The following is a 14,688-nucleotide window of genomic DNA, read 5'->3' on the forward strand; positions in this document are numbered from 1 at the left end:
AGAGAAGCAGTAAGTGGAGAGAGAGAGAGAGAGAGAGAGAGAGAGAGAGAGAGAGAGAGAGACAGAAAGAAAGAAAGGATAAGAGAAGAAGGGAGAAGGACAGAGAGAGAGAGAGAGAGAGAGAGAGAGAGAGAGAGAGGAAAAAAGTCAGAGGAAAAGAGGAGGAGGGGATAGAAGAATGGGAGAGGGAAGGAGTGGGGAGTAAGAATACCTCTCCCCTCTCCCTCTCCCTCTCCCACTCCCTCTCTCCCACTCCCCCTTTCCCTCTCTCCCTCCGAGTTACGAGCAAAGTTTAGTGGAGTTATGCTTCAAGTTTAAGGAATATTGGCTCTATTTCTGGCCTGCCTCTGTGTGTGTGTGTGTGTGTGTGTGTGTGTGTGTGTGTGTGTGTGTGTGTGTGTGTGTGTGTGTGTCTCTCTCTCTCTCTCTCTCTCTCTCTCTCTCTCTCTCTCTCTCTCTCTCTCTCTCTCTACACATCTTAAACACTTCTTGTACTGTGTTGTAGTCTTCCATTAAACTTTCCTCCTCCTCCTCCTCCTCCTCCTCCTCCTCCTCCTCCCTTCCTCTGTCTTTTCTCTTCTCGCATTTTTTTTCCCAAGTTTTTTTTACTCTCCTTCCTCTGTCTTTTCTCTTCTCTCTCTCTCTCTCTCTCTCTCTCTCTCTCTCTCTCTCTCTCTCTCTCTCTCTCTCTCTCTCTCTCTCTCTCTCTCTCTCTCTTCATTCATTCATTTTTCATCGTTTTTTCTTATCGTTTTTTATCAGTTTTTTATACGTTATGTTTTATTTCCTCCTACTCCTCCTCCTCCTCATCTCCTCATTCTCTTCCTCTTCCTCCTCCTCCTCATTCTCTCTGTCCTCCTCCTCCTCCTCCTCCTCCTCCTCCTCCTCTTTCTCTTCAGTCTGTCCCTGTTTTATTATCTTCCTCAGTTTCTCCTTTCTCTCTCTCTCTCTCTCTCTCTCTCTCTCTCTCTCTCTCTCTTCATTTTTATTCTCTCACATCCCTTCCCTTCCTTTCCCTCGCCTTCTCCTCCCTTCTCTTCCCTTCCATTTCATTCTGTTTGATTCTCTTTCTTAGTTCCTTGTTTTATTATTTTATCCTTCCTCTCCAAACGTATTTACCTTATTTCTCTTTGTTTTATTTGATTTTGTTTTTCCTTTCATTCTTTCTCTTTCCTCTCCATTCCTCTCCTCTCACTTTGGAAATGTGAAATGTGGAACAGTTTACGAAGGGACAATAGATCTGATGCTGCTCCTTCTGTGTTTGCTTTAGTGACGTCTTTGAGCTAACCTAACTTGACTTGACCTAACCTAACCTAACTTAACTTAACCTAACTTGACCTAACCTGACCTAAGCAATTTGAGTAATGACCTGAGATGACTTGGTGTAAATTATAGACACGTGACCTCGCTTTGACCTTTGACCTGGTGTTTCTTCCTCCTCCTCCTCCTCCTCCTCCTCCTCCTCCTCCTCCTCCTCCTCCTCTCTCTCCTCCTCTCTCTCCTCTCTCTCTCTCTCTCTCTCTCTCTCTCTCTCTCTCTCTCTCTCTCTCTCTCTCTCTCTCTCTCTCTCTCTCTCTCTCTCTCTCTCTCTCATAAACTGATTAAGATAAAGAAAAGAAAATGAGATGATAAAGAAAACGGGTTGATGAAGAAAATGGGAACGTCCGCTGATCTCCCTGGAATATTTTTACTTTTTTTCTTTTTTTCTTTTTTCTTTTTCCTTTCTTTTTTTCCACCATTGGCAAGAAAAGGCGTGTGGATATGAAATAATAAATCGTTCTCTCTCTCTCTCTCTCTCTCTCTCTCTCTCTCTCTCTCTCTCTCTCTCTCTCTCTCTCTCTCTCTCTCTCTCTCTCTCTCTCTCTCTCTCTCTCTCTCTCTCTCTTGGGCTTTTCTTCTCTTGGGCTCTTCTTCCAGTCTATCTCTCTCTCTCTCTCTCTCTCTCTCTCTCTCTCTCTCTCTCTCTCTCTCTCTCTCTCTCTCTCTCTCTCTCTCTCTCTCTCTCTCTCTCTCTCTCTCTCTCTCACGCGGGTGTCTGGTGCAGGCTGTGCTAAACTTTATGTGTTCCTCTTACTTATTGTTCCTCCACTCTGCTGCGCCTCATTTTAGCTCACCAGTCAGCTGTGGGTGTGCGGGTGTGCGGGCGTGCGGGCGTGGCTGGCTGCGGTGGCTGGGGCTTCACTATGGGGGTCTGGGTGGGTGGTGATGGTGATGGGTGCGCGTGATGATGGTTGTGGTGGTGGTGATGGAGGTGTGTGTGTTTGTGTGTGTGTGTTTAGTGTGTGTGTGTGTGTGTGTGTGTGTGTGTGTGTGTGTGTGTGTGTGTGTGTGGAAAGTACTTACATGGTACATGGTTGCAAAAAATTATGATAATGTACAACAAGAACAACAAAAATAACAAACACAAGAAAACTGACGAGAAAGAAGAAGGAAGAAAAAACGTGATGAAGAAGAATGAGAACACAAACAAATAATAACAACAACAACAACAACAACAACAACAGTAGTAATAACAGCAGCAACAGCAAGCAATAATTTACTCGACAGGGCTGAGCTGGCGTGGGGAGGAGGAGGAGGAGGAGGAGGAGGAGTGGGGAAAGAGGGGAGGTTTGAAGCAGCTTGTGGCATGGGGAGTGTGTGTGTGTGTGTGTGTGTGTGTGTGTGTGTGTGTGTGTGTGTGTGTGTGTGTGTGTGTGTGAAAAATCAAATCAAATAAGCATATTGAGGAGGAGGAGGAGGAGGAGGAGGAGGAGGAGGAGGAGGAGGAGGAGGAGGAGGTGTAGCGTGCTGGGGAATAACGTTTAAAGAGGATGGGAGAATTAATACGAATGGGGAGGAAAGAAGAGTCTGAAGGAGGAGGAGGAGGAGGAGGAAAAGGAAGAAGAAGAAGAAAAGGAGGAGAAGGGATTAAGGAATTGTGGAGGAGAGGAAGCATTCTCTCTCTCTCTCTCTCTCTCTCTCTCTCTCTCTCTCTCTCTCTCTCTCTCTCTCTCTCTCTCTCTCTCTCTCTCTCTCTCTCTCTCTCTCTCTCTCTCTCTCTCTCTCTCTCTCTCAGTTCTTTGTAGTGCATTCAAAATAGATAAATAAATACAAATAGTAAAGCGTTTGAGTAATGAGGCTCGTTGTCAGCAAGCAAATTAAGGACCAGATGTCATGTAGATTAAATATTTATGAGCAGTATTGGGAGAAGCTGTTATTTATTTATTTATTTATTTATCTATTTATTTGTCTATTTGTGTTTGTTTTGTTGTTTTGTTTCTTGTTTGTGGGTGGGATCTCTTCCTTCCTTCCTTCCTTCCTTACTTGTTTGTTTTCTTTTGTTTGTGTTACTCATCTTAACGTGGTCACACACACACACACACACACACACACACACACACACACACACACACACACACACACACACACACACACACACACACACACACACACACACACACACACACACACACACTTCAATACACTCATAGACTTGACTTTCTTTACAAGCCAGGTGGTGGTGGTGATGGTGATGGTGGTGGTGGTTTGTGCTTATAAAAACACAACCATTTATCAGAGACTAATCTGAATGTCACTCTTTATAAACTCACGCTGATACACTCTTGATGCACTCTGCCTCATGCATTCCTCTTTAATAACTCAATCGATTTATTCTCGATGAGGAGACCAAGATTTTGTTTACAAATTCTCGGATGTTTTCAGTTGGCATTGTCGTAACCCCTTCAGTACTGGAACGCATTTTTACCTTGAGTTTTGGGTGTGATTAGGCGATTTTATTAACATTAACAAGAGTCTATGGAGGTCAGAGGGTTAAGGGCCAAAGTCTTCTCTATTTTAATACCCACACAAGTTTCTGAAGATGAATAAAATCACTGAACAGTAAGCAGAATGAATATAGAAAGGCGAGTTTGGGTGTGACTGGACGGTTTTATTGACATTAGCAAGAGTTTATAGAGGTCAGAAGATTAATGGTCCACAGTCCTTACCATTTTAATCCCCATACAAGTTTGTGAAGCTGTGTGAAATCACTGAACAGTAAGCAGTATGTATATAGAAAGACGAGTTTGGGGTATGATTAGACGATTTTATTGACATTAGCAAGGGTCTATGGAAGTCAAGAGGATTAATGGCCAGTTTTCTGTATTTTAATCCCCAACATAAGTTTCTGAAGTTGTATAGAATCACCAAATAGTAAGCAGAATGATTATGGAAACTTGTCATGCTACTGAAGAGCTTAAAATCATCACTTTTTTTGTTTATCCTTTTGAGTTGAATTTGTTTACTCTTTCATAAACAGAATTGTAGGTTGGGTGTTGATGGTGGTGGTGGTGTTGGAGTCAAGAATCACAGGTGTGCCTCTCATCTCGCCACACCTGTTGTACTTGCCACGCTGAACACACTTGTGCGTGCAAATGTCACATGTGCCACGCCCCCTCCTGCCTCCCTCCGCCTGTTCTTACGAGTTAAATGACAACCACCACTTCTATTGATAACTCACTCTGCCTCACTCCTGCCTGCTTGTCTTCTCATAATCCTTTCTAATCCTCGTTTTCTAATTATCTTTTCTAATCCTTTTCTGATCCTTTTCAATTTTTCTAATCTTTCTTTTCTAATTTTTCCTTTTCTAATTCTTCATTTCTTATTCTTTTCTAATCCTCCTTTTCTAATTATTTTTTACTAATTCTTCTAATTCCTCCTTTTCTTATTCTCTTCCAATCCTCTTCTAAGTCTTTTCTAACTCCTTTTCTAATTCTTTTCCAACTCCTTTTCTTATTCTCCCTTTCTAATCCTCTTTTCTAATTCTTCTTTCATTTCTCTCTCCCTTACTTCTTCTGTCTGCTTGCATCCTAATCCTCCTTTGTAATCCTCCTTTTGTAATCCTCCTTGTTTTTATTTCTTCCTTTCTATTTCTTTTCTAATTCTTTCTAACCCTTTACTTTCTCTCTCTCCCTTAGTCCTGTCTTGAAACGACATTCCCAATACGCCCCATACACCCCATACACCCCATACACCCATACGCCCATACAAACAGTGGCTATGTACTTTTTCCTCCGCCCTCACCTTTCTTTTTGGTTAGTGTACTTGTGTATTGCTAGTCACACTACACCTGAGTACACTGCCTATACTTACCCTTTATCACGCTACACCTCATTGCTCATTTACACACACACACACACACACACACACACACACACACACACACACACACACACACACACACACACACACACACACACACACACACACACACACACACACACACACTATTGCCAGGCTACTAGAACACCTCAACAGCGCCTCATAAGGGAAGAACATTCTTGTTATATTTGCTCGCACACAAGATTTTTTTACGTAATTACATATCATTAGAGAGAGAGAGAGAGAGAGAGAGAGAGAGAGAGAGAGAGAGAGAGTGTGTGTGTTTCTGCTTAAAGATAAACAACTTAGAGGACTTTTACAATGACTTCATGAGATAAATTAAAGCTAAATTTGATGCAAAGATGGAAGAGGAAGAAAACCACGTAAAAATGACCAAAATAGTGACAAAACTAAATTATAGAAAGAAAACGGAATAAAGGGAGATGAAAAACGTAAACACTCTTAAAAACCATGAACACTGCATTAGAAACCGAAGCAGAGAGAGAAAATAAGAAAATAAATAGATAAATACAATCTTAAAACACACTGAATAACAGAAAACGGAAACAGGAAAGGAGAAAAGAAAACGCGAATACCCCCTCACCCCCCCCAATACATACACAGCTCCCTCAACTCGACGAAGTAACAAAACTGGGCGCGGGACAGACGAGAGGGCGCCACCACCACCACCACCGCCGCCGCCGCCGCTTCAGCCACCATCTTGCGCACACCCTCCCTTCTCGCCGCCTTACGTAACGCGCCCCTTGGAAACCCTCGGCCGCCCTGGGAAGACTGCTTTATGCGTCAGAGAGAGAGAGAGAGAGAGAGGGTGGGGAAGGGATTATTACGTGTTTGTAGTTGCGTACACACTAATTTTTTATCACGCAACGCACGGTCTGATCCTAGAGAGAGAGAGAGAGAGAGAGAGAGAGAGAGAGAGAGAGAGAGAGAGAGATACCCAGCTTCCTCCTCCATTTTGCTGGTGTACACACACACACACACACACACACACACACACACACACACACACACACACACACACACACACACACACGAGCTAAAACAAACACAGGCAGACAGACAGACAGACAGAGAGTAGCAGAGTTTGGCCCACGTGTCTATTCGCTGCTAACCCGTCCCTGTTCGTGCCCCGCGGCTGGTGGTGGCGGCGCTGGCTGTGGTGGTGGTGGTGGTGGTGTGGCTGGCGCTGTTCCATGCCCCGCCTCTCTCCCACTGTCCCACACCTCCAAGTTGAACCATTGCCATACCTTACCTTACCTTGCCCCGGCTCCACCCCGAAGTGCCCCGCCTCGCCTCTACCTCGCCCCGCCCCGCTATGTCCTTTTCTTTCATTTTCTTCCTTTTTTTTTCTTTTCGTGTTATCTCTTTTTGCCTTCTTTCCTCCTCCTCCTCCTCCTCCTCCTCCTCCTCCTCCTCCTCCTCCTCCTCCTCCTCCTGTACTGTCCTGTCTCTCTTCCTTGTAGCTAGTTAGAAGTAGTCACCAAACAGCCTTGAAAGGACGAAAAGATCTTTTGCTGTTTGGCTTTCCTTTGTATTCCTCCTCCTCCTCCTCCTCCTCCTCCTCCTCCTCCTCCTCCTCCTCCTCCTCCTTCTTAAATAAACTGACACGCTGGGCAGAAAAATGGCAAATGAAATTCAATATAGAAAAGTGTAAAGTCTTACACATTGGAAGTAACAATGTACAAGCAAAATACGTAATGAGTAATGTACCTCTGGAAAGTGCTGAGAATGAAAAAGATCTTGGTGTTGTGGTGTCTAAAGATCTCAAGCCGAGCAAACACTGCACAGAAGCAGTAAAGAATGCAAATAAATTAGTTGGGTTCATTGGAAGAACCTTTGAATTTAAATCAGAAAAAGTTATCCTTACTTTATATAACTCATTGGTGCGTCCTCAGCTTGAATACTGTGTGCAGTTCTGGTCACCATATTACAGAAAAGACATTGAAAAACTGGAAAGGATCCAGCGTAGAGTGACCAAGATGATTCCGAGATTGAGAAACAAGCCGTATGAGGAACGACTGGAAGCATTAAATTTATTCAGCTTAACAAAGCGCAGGATAAGAGGAGACCTAATCGAAGTTTTCAAAATTTTTCAGGGATACAACAACCTTGATGTCAATAAATATTTTACTATTGATCATTCCACCATAACAAGGAATAATGGATTTAAAATTACACCAAAACGCTTTAAAACCCACGAGGCAAAGCACTTTTTCTTTAATAGAATAGTTAACATTTGGAATAAGCTTCCTTCTGAAATAGTAAACAGTACTTCCATTGCATCATTCAAAAACAAAATTGATAAATATTTAAAGAATAACCCCAACAAGCTCTCTTCTTGTCTGAATAATTAAACATGATACTATATTAACTTTCTTATAGATAGATATGTAGAGTTCACCGTAGGGTGAATAATAGAATCTCCTTTCATCCTTTCCTGTGAAAATTCCATGTCAGTTTTTTCCATACTGCATGGTACTTTTCCAAGCTATTTTCCATGCCAGCGAAAGCTGGAGGGAGTGGTGGGTGGGGAGGAGCCTTCTCCTGTACTGTCCTGTCTCTCTTATCTGTAGCCAGTTAGAAGTAGTTACCAAACAGCCTCGAAAGGACCAACAGGTCTGTTGCTGTTTGGCTTTCCTTTGTATTCCTTTGTATTCCTCCTCCTGCTGCTGCTGCTAACCCCATGCCACGTTGCCCAATTCTCTGCTTTACCTGGTTATTTGACTTGTCTTGTCCTAATCGGTGTACCTCCAGCGGGGTTTGGGTACCTGGGATTACAAGTTACAAGGTGATTCCAGCAGCAGTAGACCCTTTTTTATGTAAGAGGGCCCACTTCCTTGCCAGTCCCCCGCAGGTCCGAGAGCTAGCCAAAAGAAAGGGATAAATTTCATGAGACCACCTTCGCCTTAACCCCTTCAGTACCAGGACGCTTTTCATGTTCATTGTGCGTAGTATATGGTGATTTTATACAGCTTTAGACACTTATGTTGGGGGTTAGAAGAGTGAAGACTGTGGCCATTAATCCTCTGCACCGCCATTCCTAATGCAAATAAAATCGCATAATGGTACCCAAAACTCATGGCAGAAATGCGTTCCGGTACTGAAAAGATTAAATGAAGTCAAGTTATAGGAAGTTAGGAATACAGAAGTCTCCTACGGCTCCTTCATCCTTATTCAGAAGCTCTTTGCTCTCTCACTACGACAATTTCCCAAGGCCACATAGACAACTAGCAAGATTTAAAAGGCAGTTTCTCCTTAATAAACTAGAAATCTTACCAATCTATCACCAGAACCGTAAAAACACACTTAAAAACACGACTATCTTTAACTGGAGCCTTTGGAAAGCAGTGATGGTGAGAGAGCAAAGCGTTTCAGAATCGTGGTTCTTGTGTCCTGTGTGGTATTTAATCCCTTCAGTACCATGACGCGTTTCCCTATTCATTCTGCTTACTATTTGGTGATTCTGTACAGCTTCAGAAACTCGTGCAGGGATTAGAATAGTGAAGACTGTGGCAATTAATCTTCTGACCTCCATAGACCCTTCCTAATGTCCTAATGGTCTAATCACTCCCAAAACTCATGGTAGAAATGCGTTCCAGTACTGAAGAAGGTAGGAATGTTAGAGAAGGAAGGGGAAATGATAGAGAAGAGGAACTATTGGTATGATGACAAGGATGAGGAGAGAGAGAGAGAGAGAGAGAGTGAGAGAGTGAGTTATCTATTTACTTCCTCCTCTTCTTTCCCTCTTCTCCCTCTTCTTTCCCCTCTCCTCCTTTCTCTACATCCTCCTCTATTTTCCCTCCATTTTTCTCTTGTTTTTTCCCCTCTCCCTTCCTGTCTAGTTCTAGTTCTTCCTCTTCTCATTCCTTATTTTCCCCTCTTCTTTCTCTCCTCCTTCCCTCTACATCCTCCTCCACTTTCCTTCCATTTTCCGTCTATTTTTCCTCTCCCTATCTATTTTTCCCCTCCTCTCTTATCCCCTCTTCCTCCCCATTCCCTGTTCCCTCTCTTTATTTGTCCTCTCCCCTTCTTATTATCCTCCTTCCCTCCTTTTGTCTCTCCCCTTTCTCTCTCTCTCTCTCTCTCTCTCTCTCTCTCTCTCTCTCTCTCTCTCTCTCTCTCTCTCTCTCTCTCTCTCTCTCTCTCTCCTCCTCCTCCTCCTCCTCCTCCTCCTCCTCCTTCTCCTCCTCCTCCTCCTCCTCCTCCTCCTCCTCCTCCTCCTCCTGATTATAAAGGATTTGTGATTATTTTATTATATTTTTTGTGTTTGTTATTTTGTTTGATCGTTTGTTTGTTTGTGTTATTTGGCGTAGCTGTTTGTTCTGCCTTGTTCTCTCCGTGTGCAAAAAATAAATAAATAAAAATAGACTTAAATAAAAAAAATGGAGGCAGGTGTCCGTCTGTGTGTGTGTGTGTGTGTGTGTGTGTCTCTCTCTCTCTCTCTCTCTCTCTCTCTCTCTCTCTCTCTCTCTCTCTCTCTCTCTCTCTCTCTCTCTCTCTCTCTCTCTCTCTCTCTCTCTCTCTCTCTCTCTCCCTCCCTCTCTCTTTCCTCTCTTTATTTTCTCTCTATCCTTCTATTCCTTCTCCTCATCTCCCTCCCTCCCTCCCTCATCTCCCCAATCGCCTTCTCCCTCACTTATTTTTCATTCCTCTCAATCTCTCTCTCTCTCTCTCTCTCTCTCTCTCTCTCTCTCTCTCTCTCTCTCTCTCTCTCTCTCTCTCTCTCTCTCTCTCTCTCTCTCTCTCTCTCTCTCTCTCTCTCTTAATCCTTCAATTCTTTCTCTCTCTCCCTCACTTTTCTTCTCTTCTTTCTCTTTCATTCTTCCTCCCACTTTCTTTCTCTGCCTCCCTCATTCATTCCTTCATCTTCCCTCTTTCCTTTCTTTCTTTCCTGCAATCTTTCTCCTTCTCTTCTCTTCCTACTTCCTTCAGTCTCTCTCTTCCTTCCTTCCTTCCTTATTCTGCTTCATTCACTTCTGTTCCTCTCCTCTTTCCTATCTTTCTTTTTATCATTTTTCTCTCATTTCTGTAATCTCTCTCTCTCTCTCTCTCTCTCTCTCTCTCTCTCTCTCTCTCTCTCTCTCTCTCTCTCTCTCTCTCTCTCTCTCTCGGAGGAGAGAGATGGAAGTTATGTAGAGATGAAAGGAAGAGGAGGAGGAGGAGGAGGAGGAGGAGGAGGAGGAAAAATTAGTAGAGGTAATATGCTTTTGATGAAGATGAGGAGGAGGAGGAGGAAGAGGAAGAGGAAGAGGAAGAGGAAGAGGTAGAGAATGAGGAGGAAGAGAAGAGGAACAACAAAGGCGGTAAGAGGAAGAGGAGCTTGAGGGAAGATGGAAGAGGAGGAAGAGTAGGAGGAAGTAGAAGCGAAAAAGAACGAGAGGAAAAGGAGGAAGAGGAAGAGGAGGAGGAGGAGGAGGAGGAAAAAAAAAAGGAAGAATGTCCAAAGTTAGAGGAAAGAGGAGGAAGGAAAAAATATAAAAAAATGTTGAAGGAAGAATAAAAGTAAGAAAAAAGAAACAAAATAGAGAAAATGAGAAATTGCGATGAGGAAGAGGAAGAAGAGAAAGGAAGAAAAGGAAGAGAAAAACAGAGAGGAGGGAAAGGGAAGGAAGAGATGAAAGAGAAGGAAAACAAAAGAGTAGGAGGAAGAGGAAGAAGACAAAGCAGTATAGGAGGAGGAGGAGGAAGAGAAGAAGAAGAAGAAGACGAGGAGGAGGAGGAGGAAGAGGAGGAGGAGGGTCACTCTTAACCACTCGAGCGGAAACTTAGGCAACCAACTTGAGGAAAACACTCTGGCCGCTCCACCAACTTGAGAGAGAGAGAGAGAGAGAGAGAGAGAGAGGCCGATACTATTTCTCTCTCGCTTTCTTTCTCCTCTCTCATCACCCTTCACCTCTTTATCTCTCCTTTCCCTCCCTTCCATTCCTCCTCCTCCTCCTCCTCCTCCTCCTCCTCCTCCTCCTCCTCCTCCTCCTTTCGCTAACCGCCCATACATCCTCCCTCTCCTTCCCTTCATCCCTCCCTTATCCTCCCATCCTTTCCCTCCTTCCCTCCCTTCATCCCTTCCACAACCACGCATCCATCCTTTTCTTTTCCTCCTCCTCCTCCTCCTCCTCCTCCTCCTCCTCCTCCTCCTCCTCCTCCTCCTCCTCCTCCTCCTCTTATTTTTCCCTCCTCGTCTTCTTTCCCTTCTCTTTTCTCTTTTCCCTCCTCTTCCTCCTCTTCTCTTCTCTTCTTTTCCTCCTCTTCTCTCTCCTCTTCTCTTATTTTTTATTTTTATTTATCTTTTCTGTTCCAATCATTTCATCTCTCTCTCTCTCTCTCTCTCTCTCTCTCTCTCTCTCTCTCTCTCTCTCTCTCTCTCTCTCTCTCTCTCTCTCTCTCTCTCTCTCTCTCTCTCTCTCTCTCTCTCTCTCTCACTCACACACACACACACACACACACACACACACACACACACACACACACACACACACGATTAAGCTCTGTGTGTGTGTGTGTGTGTGTGTGTGTGTGTGTGTGTGTGTGTGTGTGTGTGTGTGTGTCGCCCGGGGCCTCATCACAATACCGTGTGTGTTTACCTTACTTTAAAACACCCGCCATGTTCCCCCTCCTCTCTCTCTCTCTCTCTCTCTCACTCTCACCCCCCATCGATCTGTGTGTCTGTCTGTGTGTGTGTATATGTGAGTGTGTGTATGTATACTTTTTTCTGCCTACTCTCTCTCTCTCTCTCTCTCTCTCTCTCTCTCTCTCTCTCTCTCTCTCTCTCTCTCTCTCTCTCTCTCTCTCTCTCTCTCTCTCTCTCTCCATTTTCCGATAACGCGTCCGGTGTTGTATGTGTTTGTATGGTGTGTGTGTGTGTGTGTGTGTGTGTGTGTGTGTGTGTGTGTGTGTGTGTGTGTGTGTGTGTGTGTGTGCTGTTATGATTTATTTTATTTATTGCAATGTTTATGTAACGTTTGGTATTGCTGTTGTTATGCTGTTGCTGCTGCTGTTACTACTACTACTACTACTACTACTACTACTACTACTACTACTACTATAATAATAAACATCTCATTATTATTATTGTTATTATTATTATTATTATTATTATTATTATTATTATTATTATTATTATTATTTCTGTTACTATTCATCTTTATTATTGTCACCTTTATTTTTGTTTATCATATTTGTGTACTTGTTACCTTATCCTCTATTCCTACCATCAGTTCTCTCATTTCTACAAGCATACCCCCCTCAGTGAGAGAGAGAGAGAGAGAGAGAGAGAGAGAGAGAGAGAGAGAGAGAGACCATTGTATTTTTGTAGTCAGTAAGTTATCTTAAAACAAAAAATAATATATGTGTATGTGTGTACGTTTAGGTAATTCTTGCTTCCGGTGTTGCAGATGAGTTTATCGCGGTCGGGCACACACAAACGCGCCAGACATCAACACAGAACGGGCACCTAAGTACTAACACCAAACCTAGGTGAGTGTTGTGCTGCTGCCTACTGGATCCTGTGTGTTGGTGGGGCCAGAACTTAACCTAACCTCACCTTACCTTACCTTACCTAACCTAACCTAACCTGATCTTCCACTATTAGTATTCTCTCTCTCTCTCTCTCTCTCTCTCTCTCTCTCTCTCTCTCTCTCTCTCTCTCTCTCTCTCTCTCTCTCTCTCTCTCTCTCTCTCTCTCTCTCTCAATCAGTTTCTCACATTTCATCACTTCCCCTCTCATCCTCTTCGTCCCCTCTTCTTCCCCTCTTCTTCTTCTCCCTCTCTCTTCTCGGTTTTCCAATCAACCTGTATTTTTATCCCGTCCCCTCACCTATCCCTCTCTTTTCCCTCACCCTCTTCCCTCACCTCTTACTATTTTCCTCTTTTTTTCCTCCTCTTCCTCTCTTCTCTATTTTTTTTTATGTATTTATTCTATTTCTCTTCCTCTTTTCTCCTCTGGTATCCTCTCTTTTATTTCCCTCCTTTGTTTTCCTCTTGTCCTCTCTCTCTCTCTCTCTCTCTCTCTCTCTCTCTCTCTCTCTCTCTCTCTCTCTCTCTCTCTCTCTCTCTCTCTCTCTCTCTCTCTCTCTCTCTCTCTCTCTCTCTCTCTCTCTCTCTCCGCTCTTCCTCTCCCTCTCTCCTCGTTTATGATTCCCCTCACACTCTCTCTCCCTCTCCACTCACCCATTTCCTCTCTCTCTCTCTCTCTCTCTCTCTCTCTCTCTCTCTCTCTCTCTCTCTCTCTCTCTCTCTCTCCGATCCAACATTCCCGTCTTTCTGTTGACACCCATTTAGCTCCTCCTCCTCCTCCTCCTCCTCCTCCTCCTTGCGTTCTTGTTCCCTTCTTCTCAACCTTTAAGAGAGAGAGAAAGAAGAGGAAAAGGAATAGAGAGAAAAAGAAGAAGTGATGAAGGGAAATTAAAGGAACAGAATAAAGAAAAGAGGGGGAGGAGGAGGAGGAGGAGGACCACCAGCATGAGGACTTAAAAATGCCTCTCGCAGGTGTCCGCGCCTCTCTCTCTCTCTCTCTCTCTCTCTCTCTCTCTCTCTCTCTCTCTCTCTCTCTCTCTCTCTCTCTCTCTCTCTCTCTCTCGTCGTAATATGAGCATGAAGTCATAGTATTTAAATGAGTTCGCAAATTTTAAAGTCAAAATATCAAGTAACTTCAATTGATAAACATTCTCGCTGTCCAAATTCCTGACACACACACACACACACACACACACACACACACACACACACACACACACACACACACACACACACACACACACACACACACACACACACACACACACACAGGATTATTTTTATGTATTTGCTGAAGTCAAAAACATGCATCCAAAATTTTTATTATTAATCTTACTATCATTCAACAGCTTTCATTATTAGTTTAATTGAATGGCCGTGTGTGTGTGTGTGTGTGTGTGTGTGTGTGTGTGTGTGTGTGTGTGTGTGTGTGTGTTTGCTGTACACTCCTTGCCTCCTTCACTATCTTCTACAGCCAGTTCCTCTCACAGTTCTTGGTGAGGGGAGCTGTACCATTGAGAGAGAGAGAGAGAGAGAGAGAGAGAGAGATCCTTTTGGCATCATCTCTCTTTTCCACGAACACTCTCTCTCTCTCTCTCTCTCTCTCTCTCTCTCTCTCTCTCTCTCTCTCTCTCTCTCTACAGCTTCTCTCTCACACACACACACACACACACACACACACACACACACACACACACACACACACACACACACACACACACACACACACACACACACACACACACAGAATATATTTTTTCCCTCACTCTTGTCTTGTCCATCAGTTGCCAGCGTGGTATTTATATAATCAATTAGCACAGGTTTGTCCTTATCGAAGTTATGTTGCTCTGGTAATGACTGGCTTGCTAATAAAGGGGTTTGTGCTGTTCTGGAATTCACTGTGAGAGGAAGAAGAACGAGAACAAGAACAGGATCAAATGTATTTTGGTCAATTAGATTCATGTTAGCATAGGTTCATTAGTTGTGACATGATGGCAGTCTGTTATTAGCCCCTTC

General features: G+C 43.7%; 1 protein-coding gene across 1 annotated transcript in view; it reads left to right on the top strand.

Moving 5' to 3' along the window:
• Positions 1–14,688, top strand: part of LOC123509872 (collagen alpha-1(III) chain-like) — a 157,751-nt gene that overhangs the window by 124,966 nt on the left and 18,097 nt on the right. Inside the window, 1 exon segment of the mRNA XM_045264458.1 lies at positions 12,552–12,633. The gene's annotated coding sequence lies outside the window, so the exon portion shown is untranslated.

The sequence above is a fragment of the Portunus trituberculatus genome, chromosome 27 (assembly GCF_017591435.1).
Source record: "Portunus trituberculatus isolate SZX2019 chromosome 27, ASM1759143v1, whole genome shotgun sequence".
In the NCBI taxonomy this organism is placed as follows: domain Eukaryota; kingdom Metazoa; phylum Arthropoda; class Malacostraca; order Decapoda; family Portunidae; genus Portunus; species Portunus trituberculatus.